This window comes from Herpailurus yagouaroundi, unplaced genomic scaffold (assembly GCF_014898765.1).
Source record: "Herpailurus yagouaroundi ecotype Mexico unplaced genomic scaffold, PumYag 192, whole genome shotgun sequence".
Taxonomy (NCBI): Eukaryota; Metazoa; Chordata; class Mammalia; order Carnivora; family Felidae; genus Herpailurus; species Herpailurus yagouaroundi.
This window is the reverse complement of record NW_024412423.1, coordinates 16,370,568-16,389,923: the sequence shown is the minus strand read 5'-3', so window position 1 is coordinate 16,389,923 and position 19,356 is coordinate 16,370,568. Positions and strand designations below refer to the sequence as shown.

The 19,356-nt window shown below is 37.6% G+C and overlaps 1 pseudogene; it reads right to left on the bottom strand.

Annotated features, from left to right (window-relative positions):
* Positions 1–16,414: 16,414 nt before the first annotated feature.
* Positions 16,415–19,356, bottom strand: part of LOC121010845 (5'-nucleotidase domain-containing protein 2-like) — a 40,305-nt pseudogene continuing 37,363 nt past the window's right edge.

Below are 19,356 nucleotides of genomic sequence, written 5' to 3'. Positions count from 1 at the left end.
CTTTAGATTCTGTGGTCTCCCACTCTCTGTTCCTCCCCCACTTGCACTCTGTCTCTCTCTTTCAAAAAAAAATAAAAAAGTTTTAATTAAAAGAGAAAAGAAAATTAAGGGTCAGAAAACTTAAGTAGTTCAATGTCACACAGATAATGAGTGACAAGAAGAGACTTTTCCAGTTTTGCTTCATTCTTACCAATGGTCATTCTCTTGCCATCTTACTTGCATTTCCAAAGGATCAACTTTAGGCTTTGATAATTGTCTCAACTGTATTTAGGTTAAACCATAATTGCTAGTATTCAACTGTTTTTTACCAACAAGTATGTTAATTCCATATAAATCCAAAGCAATTTTTGTTTTCTATGTCATTTCCTGCTTTCTTATTTTTCTTTATTCTTTTCATCTATTCTGTTGTGCTTTTTTTTTTTTAAAATATATGAAATTTACTGTCAAATTGGTTTCCATACAACACCCAGTGCTCATCCCAACAGGTGCCCTCCTCAATACCCATCACCCACCTTCCCCTCCCTCCCACCCCCCATCAGCCCTCAGTCTGTTCTCAGTTTTTAAGAGTCTCTTATGCTTTGGCTCTCTCCCACTCTAACCTTTTTTTTTTTTCCCTTCCCCTCCCCCATGGGTTCCTGTTAAGTTTCTTAGGATCCACATAAGAGTGAACACATATAGTATCTGTCTTTCTCTGTATGGCTTCTAACTTTTTAAGTTTAAGTATAGTTTATTAATTTTTCCAGTTCTTTTTTATTATGTACATGAAGTTTATAAATTACAAGAACTGGCAATATCCCACTGATTCTGATAACTAGTATTTCCATTATCACTTAATTCTAAGTATTTATTATATTTGATTCCTTAATTCATGAGTTATTAATCACTATGTTTTGAATTAATCAAATGTATTTTGGTACTTTTCATGGAATCCCAAAAGTTCGCTCTGGTCAAAAAGTGGCCTTTACAATGACAGTTCCTTTCATATGTTTGAACAACTTAAATGTAACTGTTCAACACTGTATATTAAACAATTTCAGTGTTTGAAATTCTTGTGCAATAATTCTGTTTGCTCTTGTTTTGTTTTACTATGTTCTATTTTTACTTACTCTTTATTTTGCTTTGTAATTTTGGATTGTGAACTCGTGTTTGAAAGTTTGGACTTCCCCTATGGAAATCCTGCTAGGTCTGAGTTAAGGACTTTTGTCTACTTCTGTCAAGTGCCTTTAGGCACTGCCTTACCACTCTGGAATTACTGAGTAAGTTTCTTGATTTGGGGTTTACCTTAACTTCAAAGTGAAATTATTTCAAACCCAAAATCTAAGTAAGAACATGCCTGTCTTTTAAAAATATTTCAAGACAAATATTATTGTTTTCTACCCAGAGCCTAGGCTGAGATCAGAGATTTTCCTTACTGGCTGTCTTTGCTGCAATGGATCTCTTTCTCCAGTCTTCCTTTCACACTTACTGTGGTCTTCTAATGGCACTGACTTACAAAGACGTATCAATGCAATCTTCCTGCTTTACATGGCTCAAGGTTCTACTTCCTGTGTCTGTGTCATTGATAGAACCCAGGACTCTTGGCAGGATCAGCTACATAATTCATGGAGCTCATGGCAAAATAAAACTATGCATCCCTAATTCAAGAAGCAGGAAAAAAGTTACTACTGAAGTTACTAAAATATCAGACTTTTTCCTTTCTTCCATCATCTCTCTCTTGACCTATTATTGTGCTTTTTATTTATTATTTAATTTAATATCACACTCCTCCAGGCATGGGATATTCACTAGGTGAATGCAAACTCTCATAATCATCCAGGAGCCCATGCTATGACTTGACATTTTCTGCCCATCTGTTGCTAGGTTTGTGTTTCTGCCAATGACCAGACCAATGTGCCATACCTGGCCAGGGTTGCAAAAGTCAGTCTCCTCTTCCCATGTGTCTACCTCCCCATCTGTAATAGATGAGCAAAACTCATCATGATAGAGGGTGAACGTTGTTTCTGCAGAGCACAGCTGCCAATTAAGAACTCATGAGATTTCTTATAGCGTGTGTAGATGTGTGTGTGTGTGTGTGTGTGTGTGTGTGTGTGTGTGTGTGTGTGTGAGGAAGGGTAGGGGAAATAGTGAACTTGGAAAATTGGGCCCATAGTCCTTCACAGTAACAATCAATGAGGCTGTTCAGCAACTCCTGTGCTTAATTAAGCTTAAGCTCTCTTGTTTGCCATAGCCTTCTCATTGCCCATTATTTATATTAGCAACCTGGCCTTGTAGATTTAGGGTTAGGGTTAGGATTAGGAAATTTATTCAGAAAATTTTCATTATAATTCAGGAGAAAATAAGGGGAGTTTGATGAAGAGGAAGAGATCAAGAATGATTTTAGAGGTAAAATTATCAAGATGGTAACCAATTAAATTTGGCAGATGAGTAAAAGGAGAGGAATTAGTATAAATTCTAGATCTATGGCATATGTACCAGTGTATATTGTGGGTCTAGAATATCAAAACAAGAATTGATTTGGAAAAAAAGACATTTCAGATACTTAGAATATGAGGTTTTCATGTGCCATCAACCTAGAAACAGTAAGCATCATTTCTTCTCAACTGACCTCTTTTTTTGAGGATTCTGGTTTTGTAGAGGTTCATCAAATTATTCTACCTAAAAGACTTCTTAACTGAATATAGATGCCTCTTTTCTCCAGAATATCTAGAACCAAGTGAAATTTTCAACTTTCTCTTTATTTCCACTTTCATGTAAATAGTCATTTATAGTTTTCATCTTGATAGAATTTCTATCCCTAGAAAAGTAGACATTGTTACATATATTACCAATGGACATGAAATGCCTAACTGCATAATAATGAAAAGTAAACTTAAGCAGTTCTTAATAATAGCATGTAATAAAAATATAATTCAAAATGCCATTAGACTAGCCTGTCAGCAGTCACGAGGCACATACATTTTAAAATTTAGACACTTAAGATATTACTCTTTATGTATACACAGGCAATTCTTCTCGGTAATGAATAAAAATTCAAGATAAACACTAAGTGAAGCATAAAACATTTGGAATTGATTTGAATTTTTTGCCCGGCTTTTATAAGAGGTTCTCACAATTCTCTACAGAAATCCTGGTCCGTGAACTATGTAAATTAGTCCTTTAAGTGAGGCTTAAAGTAGAGCGATATACTCCAGAGATTGGATTGTCATCAGGGATAGAAACCCTATTCTAGGCTATTTATTGAAAAAGCATATAAAATTTTTTATTAGTATGTAGACGTTCTCTGGAGAAAACAAAATACTTCTTTCATTCATGCTTAACAATTCCCTGTAGACAATAAAGAGAATGCTTTATCTATATTTGAGAAAGCTGAGTTTAAAAGAGTTGATTTCATTGGGACATTTTTCTATATTATCTGCTGGCAAAGTTTTAATTTACATATATCCAGGAATATCCTCATAATATGAGAAATTACATATGTGACATCAATTGCAGGTTCGTGGAAAGCCTTCTACATTAAAATTTACTCTCTTTCATGTCTAGAAAGTATCAATACTTGGTCAGACCTTTGCATTACAAATTTTGCCTTTTCACTTTCTTAACAATGCCTTTGGAAGAGCAGAAATCTTTTCATTTTGTTGATGACCAGTTTACCACTAAGGTTCTTTTAGTTCATGCTTTGGTGTCCCTTTAAGAAATGTTTGCCTAACCCTAGCCATGAATATTTTTCCTATGTTTACTTTTTAAAAGTTTTCTAGTTTAGTTTTTACACTGTTCTAGTTATGTATTGCTGCATGACAAAACATACCACAATTTAGTGGCTTAAAACAACAACATTCATTTGGCTCATGAATCTGCAATCTGAGCCAAGTCTGGCGAGGAATGCTTGTGTCTGCTTCACTCAAAGTCAGTGGGGGCAGCTGGAATGCAAGGATGACAGCAAGGGGAGGTTCATTCACTCCATCTGGTGGCGGATACTGTCTCTTAACTGGGATCATTGCTGGGGTTATTGGCCAGAATACCTACTTATATGTGGCCTGGGCTTCCTTGCAATATGGTGGCTGGGTTCAGACACCTTCAGCAAAAAAGCCAGAAACAAGACGTCACACATATTATGACCTAGACTCAGAAGTCTTGCAGTCTTCCTCTTCCCCTCCTTCCCCTCCTTCCCTTCCTTCTCCCCCTCCCCCTCCTCCTCCTCCTTCTTTTTTAATGTTTATTTCTTTTTGAGAGAGACAGAGAGAGACAGAGCATGAGTGGAGCAGGGGCAGAGAGAGACAGGGAGACAGAATCCGAAGCAGGCTCCAGGCACAGCGCCCCTATGGGGCTCAAACTCACATATCAGGAGATCATGACCTGAGCTGAAGTCAGAGGCTCAAGTGACTTAGTCACCCAGGCACCCCAAGTCATGCAGTCTTCTATCCTCTCAGAGTAAGTTGGTAAGGCTGGTCATATTAAAAGGTGATCTATATTTAAGAAGACTCAGTATTGTGAGGGAAAGTTAACTTTGCAAATGTGTTTAAAACCACTATATACTTTCAGGTATAGATCAATTTTGAATTATTGAGTATAGTATGAGGTTAAGGCTTACAGTTAATTATTTTTCCAAAATGGATATTCAGTTCTAGCATCATTACTTGAAAGGACATTGTCTCCCCCCTTTGAATTATGTTGGAATCTCTTACAAAAATAAAATAACCACAAATAGGTAGATCTCTTTTGGAATTACTCCTCTGTTCCACTGATCTATATGACTATCCAGACACCAAAAGCACTCTTTCTTGATGACTGCAATTTTATAGTAAGTCTTGAAATCAGTTAATATAATTCCTCCAACTTTGTTCTTCATGTTCAAAATCGTTTTGCCTATTTTAGTGCTTTTATATTTTCACATAAATATGAGAATCAGATTGCCAGTTTCTACCCAAAAAACACTACTGGGATTTTGGTCATATTTGCATAAAATCTATTCATCAATTGTTTTAAAAACTGTTATTTTAACAATATTAAGTTTTCCAGTTCATAAACATGATAGATTGCTATATTTATTTAGGCATTCTCTAATTTCTTTAAGGTTTTTTTGGCATATCTTCCAACGTACATGTTTGCACATATGCTATATTTTTTCCTAAATGTTATATTTTAAATGTTTTTCAAATTACATTTTTAAAATTTCATTTTTAATTTGTTTACTGGCATTACATAGGAAGATGTGAATTTTTTGCAAATTTATCTTCTGTTCTACAACTGCTAAAGGCACTGAATAGTTATAATAGCTATTTTTTTTCCTTTTTTTGTGGGGGATAGATTCATGTGGGTTACTTACATAATCCTAATTTCCAATCATTATGCCTTTTATTTCTTTATTCTGCTTTATTATATTGGCTAGTGCAATAGTACAATATTGAGTAGCAGTCCTAAGAACAAACCTACTTGCCATTTCCTGATCTTATGGGAACTTATTTAGTTTTTACTAATAAGTATGCTCTCAGTTTGAATTTTTTTCATCAGTGCCTTTTTCAGGTGGAGAAATTTTCTTTTTTCTTTCTTTTCTTCTTTTTACAGAAAATGCTCTATGCTTTTTAATATACAAAGAGCTTTGATCAATCAGAAAGACAAAGATTGGGGCGCCTGGGTGGCGCAGTCGGTTAAGCGTCCGACTTCAGCCAGGTCACGATCTCGCGGTCCGTGAGTTCGAGCCCCGCGTCAGGCTCTGGGCTGATGGCTCAGAGCCTGGAGCTTGTTTCCGATTCTGTGTCTCCCTCTCTCTCTGCCCCTCCCCCGTTCATGCTCTGTCTCTCTCTGTCCCAAAAATAAATAAATGTTGAAAAAAAAAAAAAAAAAAAGAAAGACAAAGATTAATAACTCAGTAGAAACAAGACAAAGAATACAAGAATATATTTAACAAAAAGAAATGGAATTTGCCAGTAAATATTAGAAAACCATGTTTACCAGCACAAATTTTAAAAATTAAAATGAAATACATTTTCTTATTACATTGGTATAGATTTATGGGTTATATATATATTTAACTGTATATATTTAAGATATAGAACATTATGATTTAGTATACACATACATAGTGAAATGATTACTACTGTCAAGCTTATTATCATATCATCTCCTCACAGAGAAAAAGTTCCTTTCTATTCTTAGTTTGCTGAGAATTTTTTAAAAATTAACTGGAATTCAACTTTGTCAAATAAGTTTCCAGGTAGAACTTATTGACAGGGTCATATGACTTTATCCTCAATACTCTTAATATGGTGAATTATATTGATTTTCAAAAGCTAAATAAATCTTAGATTCCTGGAATGCACTCCACATGGCTGTGATGCACAATCCTTTTTATATGTTATTAAGTATACATTGCTTTTATTAACTTTGTATCTAAATTCAGGAGAAATATTTATCTGAACTTTTCTGTTATTTTAATATCTGGCTTTGGACACAGTATAACACTAAATTCATAAAATGACTTGAAAAGTGTTCCCCCAGTCTTCTATTTCCTCAAATAGTGTTACTAAGATGGGTACAATTTCTTTTTGAACATTTGGTAGAAGTGACCAGTGAAGCCATCTTGCCTAGAGTTTGTGTGTGTGTGTGTGTGTGTGTGTGTGTGTGTGTGTGTGTGTTGGAAAGTTTTGTATGATGAATTCAATTTTTTAGATAAATATAGAGATGTTTAGGTTTCCTATTCCTTATTACATTAGTTTTTGTAATTGGCATATTTTAAGAATTTTTTCCATTTCATTGAAGTTGTCAAATTGATTGTATAGAGTTGTTTATGATATTGCTGTATTATTATTTTTGTTAATGTAAGATACATACTGATGTCTCCTTTTTCGTATCTAATATTGGTAATTTATGTCTTCTCTCTCTTTCTTGTTCAGTCTACCTAACCATTTATCAATTTTATTGATTTTATTGAAAAACCAGATCTGAGTTTCATTTATTTTCTCTATTTTTGCTTCTCCATTGATTTTTATCATTATTTCTTCTCTTTTACTGGTTTTAGACGTAAATTTTCATCCTTTTTTGTGTTTTGCACGGTAGAAATTTGGATCACTGACTTTAGATCTTTCTTCTTTGCTAAGATAAGCATTTAAAGCTACATTTTTTCTAACTGTTGCTTTAACTGCAGTCCATAAATTTTGATGTGTTGTATTTTTACTTTCATTGAGTTCAAAATAGTTTTTAATTTCCCTTGTGATTTCTTCTTTGCTCAATGGTTGATTTAAAAGCGTGTTGTTTATTTTCCAAATATGTGAGGATTTTCCAAGAATTTCCTTGTTACTGATTTCTAACTTAATTCTGTTTTGGTCAGGGAACATTCTCTATAATTCCAATCCTTCTAAATTTATCAAGATTTGTTTTACAATGCAGCACATTGACTAGCTTGGTGAATGCTCAGTGTGTACTTGAAAAGAATGTGTGGTCTGCTGTTACTGGGTGAGTTGTTTTATAAATGTCGGTGTCAAGGTCAAGTTGGTTGAAGTCTTCTACATACTTACTAATGTTCTGTCTACTTCTATCAATTGCTGAGAAAAAAGTGTTGAAATTTCTGACTTAAACTGTGCATTTGTCTATTTCTGCTCACAGTTCCATCAATTTTTGCCTTATATCCTGAAACTCTTTTAATAGGTACATAATTTTGAAAATTTTTATGTCCTCTTGATGCATTTACCCCCTCTATCTTTATGAAATGATCCTCTTTATGACAACAGAAATGTTTTCGTGATTTAGGTGGTAGTTGAAACCAGAGTTTGGAATGACATGTGAGGGTGGGAGAGGAGAATATGGAATGGGAAAAGACAAAAGTTAGCAACAGAACCCTTTTAAGAAGGGTGGCAAAAAATATTTAAGAAGTTGGCAAAAGATGGGGCACCTGGGTGGCTCAGTCAGTTAACCATCTGACTTCTGTTCAGGTCAAGATCTCACAGTTTGTGGGTTCAAACCCCACATCAGGCTCTGTGTTGACAGCTCAGAGCCTGGTGCTTTCTTCGGGTCTGTGTTTCCCTCTCTCTCTGCCCCTTCCTTGCTTGCACTCTCTCTCTCTCTCTTAAAAATAAAATAAATAATTTTTTTTAAAAGTTGGTAAAACCAAAGCAGCCCATGACTGAGATTAAAATGAAACCAAGACGAAACTTGAAGAAGAATCATGGAAATGTGGTGCTCCAGAAACAAGAGAGAATTTTTAAAAAGAACATATTTAATATGATGTCGAATGCTTCTGAGCCACTATTTAAGATGAGATCTGAAAATTAACAATAGAAGGTAGCACTGAAGAGGTTATCAATAACCCTAACAAGAGCATTGCAATAAGGAGATTGACTCATATTAGATATGAAAGGAAGGAAAAAGAGGTCAATATCTTCAAGACTTACTAAGGGGAAGGAAAATTTGAAGGTGCAGAAGAGAGAGGCGTTCATGATTTCAGTGAGAAAGGGGTATTTCTTAGAGTTACAAGTTGACTGGAATAAGAAATGTAACAAAATGCCAGTATTAACTGGCATAATTCATAAAAACAACATTTTATCACTCTTCATAAACTTTAACGAGGATCATTTCTACACATCTTAAGACACTATTTAACTTTATTTTTACCCTAATTTTTTTTGTACAAGAAATACTAACTACTATTTTTAACACATCTGGTTTATCACAGGAACATTTATAATTTACCAGTTACTTTCATTTGGTTCCATCAGTTTCCTCTTAGTGTACTGCTACGCCTCTCCATACAAGAATGTCATATTTTCCCTTTATGCTAATGTATACAGCACGAAGAAAATATGTTTTCCAAGTTACTTTCCGTACATAAATTACATATTTTCCGTCACTTCCAATTTGGAACACAACGGTTTCTTCTGGTTTTTAACATCATATAACCTACATATAAAATGTGAAGAATACCATATTTGCAACAATTTATAAGTAGTTATTGTTATAAAGAGGAATAATAGTAACAAATAATGCATTTTTCTTTTTCACATGTCAACGTGTAATCTGCATATACATTATATATTCTTAAAAAGGTCTTAATGATGTATCTGATTTTTCATTTATGGAGACACTCTTTGCTCATTGTTAAAAGGCTTCTCTCTCAGGATTCTTAATCATTTTTAAGTCACAGTTTAAGCTTGAGAAAATGACAAAAGTTATGCTCCATGTTCCTAGAAGACATATTATCTATATTCACATATAATATTGCACACCCTTTTAGAGTTAAAAAAAAAAAAGAATCTGATTTAGAGGAATATAAACTTTTTGGATATTGATGGTAAAGAGCACCAGGATCCGAAAACATGACTTTTGGAATCAGTTAGATTTGGATTCAAGTCTTGACCCAGCACTTGGTTGGATGATCTTGGCCATGTTACTTCGCAATTAGCTATTACTTAGCTTAAGTATACTCACATGTAAAATGGGGTTAGAGAAAAGATCAAATCAGATGAAAAAAAGTAAAGTATATGACCAGTAAAAATAATGTAGATAATCGATGTTTGCTTTAAATATCAGGGAAACAACTTCAATGGAATGGTTCTTAAAGGCATGAAAAGTTTACATTTACATTTTGCTTTTCATGTTCAAATCTGACTTGGATTAAGAATCCCACAGATGGGATACCTGGGTGGCTCAGTAGGTCATGATCTCAGGGTTCGTGGGTTCGAGCCCCACATCAGTCTCTGTGCTGACAGCTCAGAGCCTGGAGCCTGCTTTGGAACCTGTGTTTCCCCCTCTCTCTGCCCCTCCCTCACTTGAGTTCTCTCTCTCAAAAATAAATAAACATTAAAAAATTTTAAAAAAAGAATCTCACTGAAAGTTCATCTCAAGCTAAAACTTTTTAATTGCGGAGGTGATCAGAGGGAGTATCACTGCACTGGATGGGTACTGTTCAGGTAGAGCCCAGCTCTCATGGGGAGAGGGATTCTAGTCACCAGATACCACATGTGACAAGATACCACGTCAGGAGGTACAATAAATTATCGCTAGTGCTTCATGAATCCTATAGACTGGCATGTGTTTTCCAAGGTTGTCCCCAATATTAGTAATTCTCAAGGTAGCCAGGCAGAAAGGATGTTTAATATTGCCAGAAAAAGAGTACATACATGTATGTTTCACAAACAAGATAGAAAAACTGTGATATGATTTTATGAAATGACCTGAGTCACCCTCCTATGTTTCAATTACCAAAGAGAGCCTTGGCATACAATATTGTTTTCAAGATTTTTAAAATGTCTTACAAGGCTGCAAGGGTAACCCTGGTTACAAAGACAATTAGTTTTGGTTCGTCCTGACATTTTTGGCCTCTTTCAATGGTGCTCTCCCAAAAAGCCCTGTAGTCTGAGACACAGCCTTACTAAAGAGAGTGAGGCTTTAATTTGAATTTCCTTGTCTCTCCTCTGATTTCAACCAACGAACAGGATCCTAAGGCAGTGTGCTGACCTCGGAACATAAGTCTAGACAGAACACTAAAAATTGCCTTTAAAAGGTGCCATGAACAGTATCCAAAATATCATCCCTTGAATAGGTTACACAACTTCTTGTGCCAAAATCCTTCTATGTGTGGTTGCACCCAAAGCAGGTGCTTCTATGGAAAATATATCCAAGACTGTTCTGTCTCCGTTCACTTTGAGCAAAGCCAGTTTTTTTAATTTAAAAAGTACTTGCGTAGATGTCTCTGAGATGTGTTACTGACTTGGTAATCCAAGTAACTTCTGACAGAGGCTAAGGGAAGGTATCTCTCTCTCAGAATCTTTATCATAGAGCAAGAGCTTTTAAATGTTTTGGGAAAGTTCTGCCCTTCTGAAGTTGAATTTTGTTCAGGACATGAAGGTTTTAAGGACATCTGCCTCCTTGCCAATTTTATTATTCCACTATTTTTTATTTAAATTACAGATCCTTTTTTGTCTCTTTCTCTTTGAGAGGCTGGCACCAGATCATCCTCTGAATAGAGCAGACATTCCAAAGGATGTCCTGCCAACAATAATGGAAAGCTGGATACAACTGAATGGTATAAAAAGGTACCTGAGATGCTTAGAAAACTGTTAAGTTTAATGCTGCACACCCAGAGCACATGCCAACTACTACAGCTGCTGATTATACATGAAGAATGTGAGTGTGTGTATGTGTGTGTGTGTGTGTATGCTTTTAAATTCATGGCCTCTTTTTAATTTCTTGCTCATGAATCTCTACACATATGTCTTTTAAAATGTCTTATTTATAGGGTCAACCATTTCTGTTTAATGAGATGGGCCAAAAGAACTTTAATCACTCACAGACTCACAAGGAAAATGACAATGTGTCCCAAATAAAAGACTGAGCAGGAATTATTGCTAAAATATCTTAAATGTTCTCCAATAACATTTGCCAAACATAATTTATAATACTGACTGAAACTTTCTTCTCTTTAAGAGGTGTCCACTTGGGGCGCCTGGGTGGCTCAGTCAGTTACGCTTCTGACTTGATTTCTGCTCAGATCATGATCTAGCAGTTCATGAGATCGAGCCCCATATCGGGCTCTGCACTGACAGCATGGAGAGCCTGATTGGAATTCTTTCTCTCCCTCTCTCTCTGTCCCTCCCCCGCCTGTGCTCGCTCTCTCTCCCTCTCTCTCTCCCTCAAAATAAACTTAAAAAGAAGAAAAGAAGTGTACACTCATTTGAAGGAAATAGTGTATCAGCGCCTTTTGAACTCTCAAAAATGTGAAGCTGCCTTTTTTAAATTCTAAGAATATTATGTAGAAAATATTAAGGAACTATCTCCTTAATTTAAATAAATAGCACAATGAATTCATTGAACATCCAACCACCATAAATAACATTGAGAATACTAAAAGGCACATGGCTGAGAAGATAAAGCAAAACCCTACTTTCCCAGAAAATTTGTATTTCACAAGGAAAGACACAACCTTTCTGAAAGCCTTGTTCTTTGCGCCTTCAAAAGTCATTTGATTGTTCATTAGCAAATGTGCCCTAAATTACAGAACTGTAGTAAAGAGTAACTTTAAAGTGTACTGAAAATGTAAACTGCTGAAGCCCTGAAGACAAACATATCTCATGTAATTTCATAAGAAAAGGAGGGTATATATGGACACACCTATGCAAAAACAATTAGCAAAGAAACAAGGACATAAACTGATATTACACTTAGATAAGCTTTCCTCCTTAAATGAAACTTTAAATAAGAACAAAGACCTTGATACTGGAGGACCTGCTATAGTGTAGCTGATTTAAAGCACCCGGGGTTTAAACGCTCACAATATATTATTTTCGGTAAGTACACTTCTGGAATGTTTCAGTTTGGATTAAGCATCCTGAAACATGGATTTAATTAAAGGAGCCCTTCTGATAATTATGGGACTGATTTTCAAAGGCGTGCTAGATGATTCAGATTCCTGGTAACATTCTGAACTGCATCATTTAAAGCCTGGTCTGGAAGAACTATGCTCTGAGAATTTACCATTTTCCAAAAACTAAAGAAATTTCTTGGCTGAACATTTAGAAGTCAAAAATTGGTACTTAGAGCATCTTTATGTTAAATATCATCAATTTTGAGCACTTTTAGGAGTCTCGTAGGAAAGCCTCAAAAGATATGGCTGGCATTTGATAAGATGAGGTAACATAAGATTGTCCAGAGTCAGCTAAGAATTCTGAGACCTCTTCCAAAATTCTGATCAGTGAAGAGACTTTGTGGATACTGAAATCACTAAAACATCTTAGCTCAAGAACAGGTAAAAACAGTGACCTCCAAAAGGAAATTTTATGTTCTACCCGGGAATGGGGAAAACAAGACACTGGGGTCTAGGAAGAAAATAAAACTTTATATTTACTTTTTAACTCATTATGAAAACTTGTATGTATACATTTATAACATACCTAACAGATTAGAACAGTAGCATATGAATATAATGCATAAGTAAATAACTATACATATGTTTGGACACATGATCAACAATGTATTTCTTTTTTTTTAATTTTATTTTCTTAAATTTACATCCGAATTAGTTAGCATATAGTGCAACAATTATTTCAGGAGTAGATTCCTTAGTGCCCCTTACCCATTTAGCCCCCATCCCCCCTCCCACACCCCTCCAGTAACCCTCTTCAACAATGTCTTTCTAAATTGATATCCCAAATTCTGAGGCACTCCTCCCCCATTCTGGACCTCTCAGCATCTCACAATCTGGGCAGGAGGGTCAGTACCAGGTCTGTGCTGCCTGGTACTGCCTGACGGCAGGCTGGGGCAGTGAGCTGTTCTATACTGTTGGGAGACAGATTTGCTGGGCTGTGGACTCAGTTACTTCCTCAATAAATATTTACCAAGCACCTATGAGATCTAGGATAAAAAGTGAAGAGAGGAGACATAGTTCCAACTTTCACAGAGTTTACATTCTAATGACGAAAAAGAAGATAAAGAAGCAAGAAAATGAGGAAAACCTACCAAAAGGCAGTATTACAAAAGGAGTATTCCATCCTCCTGATGGAAGCATTACCTATGTGATACTCCTGCCAAAAATGCTGAACCAGACTCGAACCATGAGAACATAATTAAACACAGTGAAATGAAAAGGCATCTCAAATTTTCTCATAACACGAAAGACAAAAAGAAGCCGAGGAACTGTTCTAGATTGAAGATGACGAAAGAAATGTAATAATGTAATGTATGATTCTTCTAGGATCCTGGATTGAAGAAAGGACAGCTATAAACAACATTATTGGAACAAGTGAGTCATTTAAATAGGGACTAAAGATTAGACAATAGCATTGGATCATTGGATCAGTGCAATTGCTCTTGACCGTGATAGTTTTGTTTTGATTATTTAGAAGAATGATTTTGTTCTTGGGAAATGTACATTGATGTATGTAAACCCAGGAGAATAATATAAGGCATTGGCTGACTATTCTTGTAGTTTTTCTATAAACTTGAAAATTCTCAAAATGAAATGTTATGAATAATAAACAGAACGTGTGTGTGTGTGTGTGTGTGTGTGTGTGTGTGTGTGTGTGGCAATATAAGGAATAATAGAGCAATGAGGGTGCACAGAGGTGGGAGTATCATTTTAAGCTGGTGATGAGAGAGACCTTAATATGTTGACATCTGAGCAAAGATGTAGCAGTAGAGACAACTGAAGAGGCAGACCACATAGCTATCTGAGAAGCAAGAGTTCCAAGCAGCACACCTGCCACACTCAAAAACAGAGAAGATTCTAATGGGACTGAAGCAGAGTGAATGAGAGGGATGATGGAAAGAGAGGAAGTTAGAGAAGTAACAGGGACTAAGATCACTTGCTGAGCCTTATAAGGCATGATGAGCCTCTGGGAATTTTATTCTAATTATGAAGAAAAACTGCTAGGGGTTTCTGAACTGAAATATAATGTAGTCAATTTTGATTCTACTGTAAATGGAATTGTTTTCTTATTTTTAGGATTGTTCATTGTCAGTATATCAAAATATGATTGATTTTTTGTGTATTTTCCTTGTACCTTGTAAAGTTACTGAATCCATTCACTACATCCAGCAGTTTTTTAGTGGTTTCCTTAGGATATTGTATGTATAAGATCATGTCATTTGTGAATAAAGAGAGTTTTATTTCTTCCTTTTCAACATGAATGACCTTTAGTTCTTTGTCTTGCCTAATTGCACGACCTGCTATATAATGCTGAAAAGAAGTAGTGAAAGTGGACATTCTTGTATTGTCCACAGTCTTGGAAAGCATTTCATTATCTGTAGGCTTTTAGTAAATTCTTTTTTTCAGGTTAAGGAAGTTTTCTTCTATGTCTTGTTTGCTGAGAATCTTTATCATGAGTAGTGGTTGGCTTTTGTCAGATGTTTTCTCTACATTTATCAAATTCTTTGTCCATTGTAATCTACTCTGAAAGGAACATTTTGATGGCTTTGGAGGAAGAGTGGATCAAAGGTAGAAAAGAAAGATCTTTTAGAGAACAATTTTAATGGTCCATGCAAGGGACTGTGATGGTTTGGACTATGGTGATAGCAGTGGAAGTCATGAGATTTTGAGGTAAACTTCAAATTTCGAAGTAGGTGGATTTTGAGTAAATTTCAAATATAGAGCTAATGGGATTTGCTAATAGATACGATATAGTATATGAACACAATAGACTTCAAGGAAGACTCTGGAGTTTGTTTTTGTTGTTTTCTTCTATTTTTGAGCAAGAAGGAGGATGGCATTTCTACTTATTAAAATGGAGGCATTTTCTTTTTAACATACTTTTATGTTTTAGAGCAGTTTGAGATTCACAGCAAAGTTGAGAGGAAAGAACAGAGAATTCTCATATGTGCCCTCCCCCAACACATGCACAGCCTCTCCCCTTGTCAACATCCTCACCAGAATGGGGACATTTGTTACAATCGATGAACCAATACTGGTACCAAAATTAACCAAATTCCATGGTTTAAGTTAGGATGGACATTTAGTATTGTAGTTCTATGGGTTTTGCCAAATATATAGTGACATTTATCCACCATTATAGAATCATACAGAATACCTTCACTGCCCCCCAAATCCTCAGTTCTAGCTAGTCACCTATCCCACGTCCCTAACGCCTAGCAACTACTAATTTTTTACTGTCTCCATAATTATGCCTTTTCCACAATGTCATATGTTTGGATTAATACAGTATGTTGACTTTCAGATTGGCTTCTTTTACTTAGTAATATGTATTTAAGATTCCTCTGTGTCTTTGTGTCTTGGTAACTCATTTCTTTTCAGTACTAATATTCCATTGTTTATTTACATCACAATTTATTTAATCACATCACCTACTGAAGGATATCTTGGTTGCTTCCTATTTTGGACAATTATAAATAAAGTTGTGACAGAGATCTACATGCAAGTATTTGTGTGGATATGAGTTTTCAACTCATTTGGGTAAATACCAAAGAGCATGATTACAGGATCCTATGGTAAAAGTATATTCACTTTTGTAAGAAACTGCCAAACTGTCCTCCAAAGTGCTTGTACCATTTTGCATTCCCACCAGCAATGAATGAGATTTGCTGTGGCTTCACATTCTTGCCAGCATTTGGTGTTGTCAGTGTTTTTATTTTAATCATTCTAATAGCTGTATAATAGAAATTACATTTTTATCTTCTGTAAACACAGACACACACACAAAGATTAAAAGTCAAGAATGAATAATCAAGTCATCAACTTCGGACTCAATGAGAAACTTCTCCATAGAGGAATTTGTGCTAAACATGAATCCCATCACATTTCACAAGATGGGAGCACTGTAAGATAGTCCCTGTTCATGACTACAAAGTATAGATACTGCCAGAGTTTCAGGTTTGACCAAAAGTACTATCTTTCTTTTTTATTTTTTCCAGGAGAGAGACCACATTTACTGCCTGCCCTGGACTGATGCCCAGAGTGGGCGGGCCATGAGGGGTTAAGGCCCTGTTCTGGAAAGTAAAGGTGCACTCAGTGGATGTGGGTCATGTCGCCAAGGAAGGGTGTCTTCCTGCAGCCAGTGCAGAGCTGGTCCATCCAGAGTGGTGCCTCTGGCTGCAAGGACTTGCAGTGTGGGCAGAAGGTGAAGTGCACATGGTAGTTGAGCAGACAGTTGGGGGAGGCCATGTAGAGGTCAGAAAAGGGCATGTGGCACCATGAGATGTAGGTGGGGTTGTGGAGGGTGTGAACATGCTTCCAAACTGAGCGTCGAACGGGGCCTTGGTGATGCACCTTGGCTCCTGCAGCTCCTTCATTCAGGCAGCCAGAACCTACAGCGATTTGGCATACTGGTAGGTTAGCACGCTCTCCAGCAGCCCCGTGAGTGCTTGCTGCCATGTCAGTGAGTCCATGTATTGTACTGCTCCATGCTGATGACGTGAATCTCACGCTCTAACTTAGGAATGATGGCACCCACAGCATGAGGTCCACCAGGTCACTGAACAGGTGGTCTCTGAAGTAGAGCACACAGGGATCACCCCATTCTGTCAGGTGCAAGAAGTTATACATATGATGTGGTCCCAGTGCAGGGAACCCTTCTCATCAAGTTTTATGAAAGGTTTACACTAGTCAGTGAAGAAGCTGGGCTTGTCCGCCTGGACGATGACCATACTGAAGAGTTGGCACCAGTCAGGACCCACCCTGTGCCATATCTCCTTGTTTATGAAGCTGAAAGGACTGTTAGTGGTGAGGAACAGCTGCTTTCTATGGGCCACCGGGCAGCTCAGGATAGCAAATGTCTCATCCCCTCTCAGGATGTACTTGTCCATATCCCACCCAATCCACTGGTACACGAGGCCCTTCACATCCATGGCTCGAATGGCACCCGTCACATCCTTGCAGAGGTGTGCTTGGTCAGTGACCTAGGAAGTGATCCACCATGCAGGACAGAGTGCCATCTGTGGCAGGGAGATGTCCATGAACTTCTGGATGGAAAGACCCTTGCCACAGAAGCCATTCATCTGGTACAGTGGGATGTACTGGGTGTCCCCATATAGGTGGATCACCTCCTCCTCAGGCACAGGCTGGAGGCCCTTGGCGGCCATCCCCAGCACCATGTACTGGAAGGCATCAATCTTCATCGGAAGGCTCTTCTGAATGTAGTGGAGGCCTTCGATGGCAAAGCTGGGGTCGTAGTCATATTTCCAGATCCTCTCTGGGTACGTGTAGTGTTAGTCAGGACGTCACAGGTGGCACTGAAGATCTTAGAGTGCAACACATCTGTGTATTGGGCCAGCACATAGTGGTATTCCAAGCCATGGACTTCAACATCAGGCAGGATGATCTCATTGTTGGCATAGATAGCTGCTGGGTTCAGAAGACAGCAGATCTCAGAGGGGGCAGTCATGCACCAGTCTCCACATGTCCTGGTAATGAGCTAGGTAGAGTTCAGGGCCCTCAGGCTATGGATGCTGGGACCCAGGGGCCACGGCCAAGGCAGGAGGATGAGGTGAAGGTGGCTCACGGCCTATCCCCAGCAACCCCTGCACAGCAGCCAGCACTAAGTGGCCTCCCACAGCCCCATAACCCCATGCCTGCCACACACCACGCTGTTGCCCACGCAGTCCTCCCAACAGTACTATTTTCTATAAGCACTAAGGCACAAATGATTTACATGGTCTGAGTAAATTTACATTGGAGTGCCACTGTGCATATGTTCTTCATTTTATTTTTTTAAGTTTATTTATTTATTTTGAGAGAGCACAAGCAGAGAGGGGCAGAGACAGAGGGAGGGAGAAAGAATTCCAAGCAGGCTCTGCACTGTCAGCACAGAACCTGATGTGGGGCTCAAACTCATAAACCACAAGATCATGACCCCAGCCCAAGCTGGACACTTAAGGGACTGACTCATCCAGGTGCCCCAGGGCATATATTCTTTAAATGAGCTCCTTATAATTTTAGGGTTCTAACAGAACATCTTGTAAATGCATGACATCATCTTGATAGAGATCTGCGACCTTTTCTTATAAGACTTTGAAAAGCATTTTTCTTGAATTGTAAACTCAAAAAAGAACTTTAAAGTTTTCTTAGAACAAATCTATCATTTTCCACCACAGGCAGCTGAGGCCCAGAAAATTTAACTTGCCCAACCGTGTTTGGGATCATCTGCAGTGGGGCACCTCAAGAACTACGTCACACCCTTTCCATTCTACCATTGTGTCCCTTGATATTAACCATCAGTAGTATCCTTACTAATTCTACTTGCCTTTCTTTCCTGAGCAATTACAACTTACCTACAGTTTTTTTATCCTGTTGCATAAAAGCCCTATTTCCGTTTGAAATGGTCAATCTACTTACAATGAAAACTGATGACAGTGAAGATAATTCTAAAGTCATGGCTCTTCAAGGAATATTTTCACAAATTTTAGATTAGTTTTCCTTAAATAAATTTCAAAGCCTGTAAGGTGGATATCTGAATGGTTTGAGATTTGCCCATCCCTCTTTTTCTGTCATCCCCTTTTCTGTGTGTGTGTGTGTGTGTGTGTGTGTGTGTGTGTGTGTGTTTGAATGTTTAGTTATTTTTGAGAGAGAGAGAGAGAGAGAGAGGCAGAATCCAAAGCAGGCTCCAGACTGTGAGCTCTCAGCAGAGTCTGATGCAGGTCTCGAACCCATGAATGGCAAGATCATGACCTGAGCCAAGTTGGAGGCCCCATCCCCTTTTCTTAAATTCTGTAAACCTTCCCTCCCCTCCCCTCCCCTCCATTCCCCTCCCCTCCCTTCTCCTCCCCTCCCTTCCCTTCCCTCCCCTCCCTTTGTTTCCCTCCCCTCCATACCCTTCCTTTCCTTTCCCTCCCCTCCCCTCCCCTTCCCTCTCTCCCCTTCCTTTCCCTTCCCTTTCCTTCCCTTCCCTTCCCTTCCCTTCCCTTCCCTTCCCTTCCCTTCCC